The sequence below is a fragment of the Stegodyphus dumicola genome, chromosome 8, assembly GCF_044657685.1.
Source record: "Stegodyphus dumicola isolate Sdum_Otavi_A_Nest chromosome 8, ASM4465768v1".
Lineage (NCBI taxonomy): Eukaryota > Metazoa > Arthropoda > Arachnida > Araneae > Eresidae > Stegodyphus > Stegodyphus dumicola.
This window is the reverse complement of record NC_140775.1, coordinates 174,604,404-174,611,743: the sequence shown is the minus strand read 5'-3', so window position 1 is coordinate 174,611,743 and position 7,340 is coordinate 174,604,404.

The following is a 7,340-nucleotide window of genomic DNA, read 5'->3' as shown; positions in this document are numbered from 1 at the left end:
AGCATTTAAAATATCCTATTACCTATTTGAAGTTTTTGCCCGAGGGCGCTGGTGTTATTTAAATGTAAAAGTGTCTTTTTTGAGCTGTTGTAGAGGGAATTTGAAGATCTAAGCTTGAGAAACAATTAAAAATTTACCATTTTTGGATAGAGCCAGATTTATGTATAAGCTACGCAAGGTTTCTAAAATATAGGGTCCCCACTTTTTTGGGGTGAATTATTACTATTAAAATATATTATAACAGACTTATAAAGAGCCTCATATCTCAAATTAGCGTATGACCTTGTCAAGTCCAAATCTGGCTCTGATTTTGGATTGTGATGAATGGTTTATGGCCTTTTGACAATATGTTCAATAATAGGTCATAGTTTACGTGTTCTCTTATACACAGATCGTATTTTTATTCTCGAGTGTTAAGATGTAGAAACATCTTTTTACTCGACTTCTGATAAGGATCGGGTGGGGGGAGAAAGAGTAGGGTGAAAGGAGTGTGGGAGGCGGAAAAAAGAGAGTGAGGTCCGAACTAGAGGCGGTGAAAAAAGGGGGGTGGCGAGTTCAGTGTCATAAGATGTAGCTGCGAATGGTAAACCGCAGAGTCAGTTTAGCGTGAATGAGTCAATTAAGGTTGTGATTCTTATGTGGGAAGGATGTCACATGGGTAACGATGTTTTTCTCTGGGATGCGGGGAGTGTCTGAAAATGCTAATAAAGCTATTACTGTGGGTTTGAACTGAATAAAAGAAATTGACCGCTAATCGTTTAATATACTCTTGAATAAGTTCGATTCGAAGGTCTCTGTGAATATAGATGTTTGGAATATACCAAGGAGCATTGATAATTTCTCGTAGAATTTTATTTTGTAGAATTTGTAAGTGTTTAATATTGGTTTTAGCTGCATGTCCCCAGATCGGTGCTGCATAAAGGAGGGCCGGGCGCAGTATGGAGCGATATAGAATTAATTTGTTTGTAGTAGATAGTTGCTTTTTCTACCAAGAAGAGGTCGCATAGTAGCTGTGGTGATTTTAAATTTTTATACTACGGACCGGAAGTGAGTTCTGAAGGTAAGTTTTTGGTCAAGGGTGATTCCAAGGTATTTGGTTTCATTAATCCACTCTATTTCTTCGTCAAATATTTCAGGGGTTGGAGGATAGTATTTCATGTTTCCTTTACGGAAAATTATTGCCTTAGTTTTATCAATGTTAATTTTAATCCTCCAAAGGGTAAGCCATTTTTCCAGTTTTATGAGATAGCTTTGGAGTTGGTTTCTTACGGCGATAACTGTGCAGGTTTTAGTAAGTATGGCGGTGTCATCGGCAAAGAGTGCAAGATGAACAGAAGGGTCTTTAGGGATGTCTTGTGTATAAATATTAAAAAGGTACGGCGAAAGTGCCGACCCCTGTGGTACACCAGCATTTATTCCTCTGGTGGTAGAGTAAGCAGTACCGATTTTGATTCTGAATGTTCTGTTGCTGAGAAAAGAGGCTATTAAGCGAATAAAATGATCTGGAAAATTGAGAGTGATTAGTTTGTAAATAAGGCCTCGATGCCATTCCCTGTCAAAAGCTTTCGCGACATCGAGGAATATAGCACCGGTCGGAAGCTTGCAGTTGTAGCCTTCAATGATAATGTTGATAACTCTAAGAAGTTGGTGGCAAGTGCTATGATGATAACGAAAACCGAATTGTTCTTCTGGGAGAAAATTCATGGAAGGGTGAATTTTTTGGATGTGGAAAAGTAGGATGTAGGATGCTTCTCAGTAACTTTAGACAGATGGCTAAGTAAACTGATAGGGCGATAGTTCTGTGGGAGAGTTGGATTTTGTTGCGGTTTAGCAAAAACAATTATTATAGCTTGCTTCCATGAGTTAGGAAAATGAGCGAATTTGATAATGTTGTTGATTATCTTAGTTAGGCAGGTAAGAGCGTTGATCGGAAGATGCTTCAGTGCTTTGATCGAGATGCCATCGTGCCCTGGGGCTTTCTTCGTTTGTAAGGCGCTGATGGTATTGGCAACGATTGTTGGGGTAGTCAGGAAAGTGAAGTTGTACGGAGAGGGGTATTAAGGAAGTTAATGACCACCTGGTTGACCCGTTTTATATGGTTATTGTCGTACGGAGTGGGATTAAGAGTGAATGTATCTTCCATATAGTCCGCAAAAGATTTAGCATTATCTTCTTCTGTATATGGAATTCCACTAGGTCCATGGATAGGTGGAATAGGTTTATAAGGTTTCTTGAACTTGCGGGAAATGTCAAATAGGGAATTGTCCTCTATAGCTAGGTTATTTAGGAAATTGGTCCATTTTTGGTTTCTGAAGTTCTTGATTCTTCTGTTGATTTCTTTTTGCATAGAATTTAGTTCGTATTTGAGTTGTGGATACCTGGTGGTTTGCCATCTTTTACGGATCCGGTTTTTCTCTTTAATACTATTTCTTATATCGGCAGGCAGGGGGAGGAAAGGCTTGTTCACATAAAAAGTATTGGTGGCTTCCTTTAAAGCAGAATTGATGCTGTTGGTAAATTTTGAGACTTCGTGTTCTAAATCTTCTTTGTTGTTGATGCATGGGTTACCTTGTATGGAGTTATTCAGAATTTCAGAGTATTTGATCCAATTTGTAACTCCTATTGTTGCGAAGGACACAGAAAATATATAAATCAAATATATTCAAAACAGTTCGTTCGGTTGCGGGCCTGCCTCTACCCGAGGCTGGGTGCATTATGAATAAAGACAAAAAATTCTTAATAAGTCATTCTTTATTTCCATCAAAACAGTATCACTCTTCCGAGATCAGCTTTCGTTCCGTCTACAAGCAAAACATTCGAAAAAAACTCAGCACGCAGGCTGACGTCACAAACAGCAGCGCCTCGCGCCGGTTATTACTTCAGTTCATTTCACAACACCTATACTTCTGTCAAGAGTATGAGGGGAGGTATTTATTAATGGGGATTTCAAATACAATGGGATTGTGGTCGGAAGACAGCGCTGAAATTACAGAGATATTGCATTTGTTAATAATGTTATTTGAGATGAAGAAGTCAATTGTGGTGGCGCTATTGTACCCGTAATTGGTGGGCTCGTCTGGAGCATGAATGTTATAATTATTTGATTGAATGAGTTTAAATATGTCATTTCCTTTTTTGTTAGCAGGTCCTCGGTTCCAGCAGGGGTGTTTGGCGTTGAAGTCCCCTCCGACAATGGTAGAAGTATTAGAATTAAGGAGGTGAATCAATTCTTGTGCGCTGAGTTATTATTTGGTGGGATGTATATATTCGAAATTTTGAATTTTTTATGTTTTATTACGACTTCTATTGTGTTACTTTCGAAAGTGGTGATAGGATTAGGAATTTGAGAGTGTTTTATACTCCTTTTAACAAATGTGACGATGCCACCGCTTCTTCCTCTCTCATGATCCGTACGGTAGGTGTTTTAATTAGCATAAAGTACTTTGAGTGCTGGTGTAAGGTGAGTCTCTTGTATGAGTATTACGTCAGGTTCAATTTCAATAATGAGGTTGGATAGTTCATCTTTTTTATGGTAAAGACCGTTTGCGTTCCAAGAGAGGATTTTTATGTTGCACCTATTCTTGAATTTATTAGAATTAAAGATGATTTCCTATTTTTTTCAATGATTTCGACTACTGCAATTATTTTATCAAGAGGTGATTTCTTGGTTTTAATGTTTTTGAGTCCTTGCATCACTATTGTCCAGATTGTTTTTAGCGAAGAGAAGTCAAAGAGGTCTGATAGGGAGGATTCTGCGGTGCTGGTAGTTTCTTCTCTTGGATTTTCGTTTTGAATGGAGGTTTGAGCGAGATTTTCGTTACCGTTTGGTGTCAGCGGAGGAAAGTCTTGTCTTCTGTTACTCCAGGGATTGGTTGCTGGTGAAGGACTGGGTTGGAACTGACTTTGTTTGTTTTTTGGTCTGGCCGGGCAATTTGAGAAGTTGGCTGGGTGAGGATCTTTGCAGTGATAACATATGGCTGGCTGATCGCGACTACGGGTGCATTCTATAGGTTTATGATTGCCTCCGCAACGGACGCATATCCAGTCTCTGGTGCAGAGCAGGGAACTGTGAAAAAATCCCTGGCATCTATAGCATTGTGGAGGGCCAGGTTTCTTGCGTAATGATTCTATTGATGCGTTCATATAACCTATGCGTTTGATTTTGAATAGTTCCTTATTTTCTTCTGATTTTGGTATATGTACAAAGAAAAGCGGCATTGGTTTATTTTCTTTTTTGTTTATTAATAGTGTAATAAAGTTAACCTTGAATTCTTTGTCAAGAAGTTCCTGAGTGATGGTTTGGGAATCTGTGGTGATTGGTAAGCCTCTTATTATGACTTTTAAAATTTTATCTTCGGGCAATAAGCAATAAGTGGGCTTTAAGCTTTGTTTCTTCAATTATTTTGCGAATGAATCGATGTGAGTCAGAGTCTGTATTTCAAGGCGGCGTCCTTTTAAGGTGCCAGTTATCTCTTTTCCGGTTTGCTTGTTTAAGTTTTTTAAGAATTCATCCGCTTTGGTACGTCATCTACGACAATAATGGGCACTTTATCAATTCTGCTTGTTTTTGGCCTGGAGTTTGGTTTTCTATTTGCGGGAATGGTGTCACTTTTGTTTGGTTGGTCTTTTGGGGTGGTAGTGAGCTGAGTGGCTGATTCATCTTCGTTGTCCAAATGCATGTCGTCTATTTGGTTCTCTAATTGTTTATATCGATTGCTGGTTTTGAGGGAAGGCTCCTCATCGGAGTCAGAATCCGCTTGTCTATGGCGCAATTTTCTTTTTCTTTGAAACCACTAGTGGATTGAAGTATGTGGCAGAAGTTTTTAATCTCTTCAAATTGTTCAGCGAGCTTTTCGTTAGAGGTTTGTAATCCGTTTATTTTTGCATTGGTCATCTCGTTTTCCTGCATACGCAGTTGATTAATGGCTTTTACAAGGAGAAAGTTTATTTCTTTTTTATCACTAGCGAACATGATCACATTTGGTTCGTTACGGATATCTTGGATATCTTCCACCAAGGATCTGGTAGTTTCGACGTCATTGGATAAAGTAATTTTGTGACTTAATATTTGGAGAACGTTGGGTTCGTCATTGAGATGTCTCATGTGAGGATTTTCTGAGTTTGGGGGTGAATTTTTCATGTTTGTGTTATTAGTTACAGTTATGTTTGTTGTGTCATATTGATTAATCATGTGAGGCAAATAGGTTGGAAAAAAGGCCTAACTAGAGGCCGTACCCGAAGGTACCCTTATCAGCGCGGTGAATAAAGAAAATCAGAAGAAAGAATAAAATACGATCTGTTTTATCCAGCGAAGGGTGCAGCAGTGGAGTTAAGGCGACGCTTCTGCGAGGCGTAAGCCAAAGAAAAAAAAAACAACCCAGAGCCCGTGAGGCGAGGTCGATGAACTTGGTACAGTAGCAGGGGGGTGGCAACGCAAGGAAACGGAGAGCGAAGCGATAAGACGTCTATCTCGAACGCTGTCCCACCTCGGAATATATTCTCTTATACAGTGGTATTTTGAGTTTTGCATTTTCTGGAAAAGTTATGGCAAATAGAAAGTACTGGATCATGTATGGAATCGATCTTCATTTCTTTAAGTATTTGCTTGTTCCGAACATACCATGGGACGTTAGAATCATCATTATTAATGTATTTTGAAAAACTTCTAATTTTTTTACGATAGGTTTTAGCATCAGTGCTTTAGGAAGGAATACGGTATAGTAAAATGGGTCGAATCATAGTTGACATATAGCATCTATTTTGTTCTAATGTGAAGTTTCGAGTTTCTTCGTAGGAGAGGATAAAGGGCAATAACCCCTGCGTTAGCTTTTCGCAATGCATTCATAGTGTGTTCTTTAAACAATAATTGTTTAGAAAACCTAGGTATTTAATAGAGCTGTTAACTGGTATTTGCATATTATTCATTTGAATATCGATACCCGCAGGAGTATTCTTTTTATATCTTCTAAAAATAGTAACGTTACACTTATTTGTGTTTAATTTAATTCTCCAGGTCTTGAACCAATGATCAGTGATGTTAACTGCGAACTTTAGTTTGTCAATGGCCAGTTGAGGTTTTAAAGACTTCGTAAGAAGGACAGTATCATCAGTATATTTAGCGGTTTTTGCATTTAATGGCTGCGACATGTCATTTATAAAAATGTTAAATAGGATCGGCGCTAAAATGCTTCCTTGAGAGACGCCACTGTTAATGATCTTTCTATTGGAGAGAGATTTTTCCAATTCGAACTTGCAATGTACAATTTTTTAAATAGGAGTATATTAATTTCATGAGATTGATAGGGAGAAGTGCTTTTTGCAGTTTGAAGAGAAGGTTAGTGTGCCATACACTATCGAATGTGTTTTCTATGTTTTAAGAACATGCTGCAATAGCAGTTTTCTTAATAAAGGCGTCAGCAATAAATTCAGTCATATTAATGAGCTGGAGTGGGATACTATGTCCTCGGCGAAATCCATATTGTTCGGAGTCGATGATATTATTCTTTTCAAGGGATTAATTAGTCGAATTTCAATAATTTTTTCAAAAATTTTACCAATGCAGGGAAGCAGACTTATTGGGCGGTAAATGGTGGTTTCTTTTAGATTTTTATCTTGTTTAAGGAATTTTATAACAATAGCATGCTTCTACTGATGTGGGAAATAATTTAAAGGAAGGCAGGGATTAAAGAGATTTCTTAATAATACGATGTAACGCCAGGAAAGTTCTCTGATAGATTTATTGGAGATTGAATCGTATCCTTGTGCTTTTCTGATCTTGAGATTCTTAGTGACGTTCTGTACTTCTGTAGGGGAGATAGGTAACAAATAATTTAAGTCGGTATGATGAATTTTAAATTCTCGTTGAATTCTTGGGCTTCTTGTTCTGTTTCAGGATCGAAGTTGGAATCAGAAGTAAAGGTGTTTCCAAGGTGTTGAGCTAAAGCTTCTGCCATTTCCTGTTCAGAATAAACCAGTCCACTGGGGGTATTGAGAGAGCCGATGGGATCCGTAAATAGCTTTTTAAGATCTTGTGAGGGGAAAGGTAAAATTTCACACCATCATGTGGGGTTCTACCTTTTCCGCCACATTTGTTCAACGCCTCGATTTCTCCTCCTAATGCATGCGAGATAAGAATCTCATCTCTACGCGATTGCAAAAAAGAACTCTTCCCTTCTGTTTTTACAAGTTCGTGTACATACTTTGTTCATTGCTGATATTAATAATATTCTAACACTCTGTATGTATTTTGATTTATTGAAAGAATTGATTTTTATAAATGGGTGTTTAGCAGTTATAACACCCCAAAAGCTCTAGCAATTTTCCAAATAAAGGTAGATTCA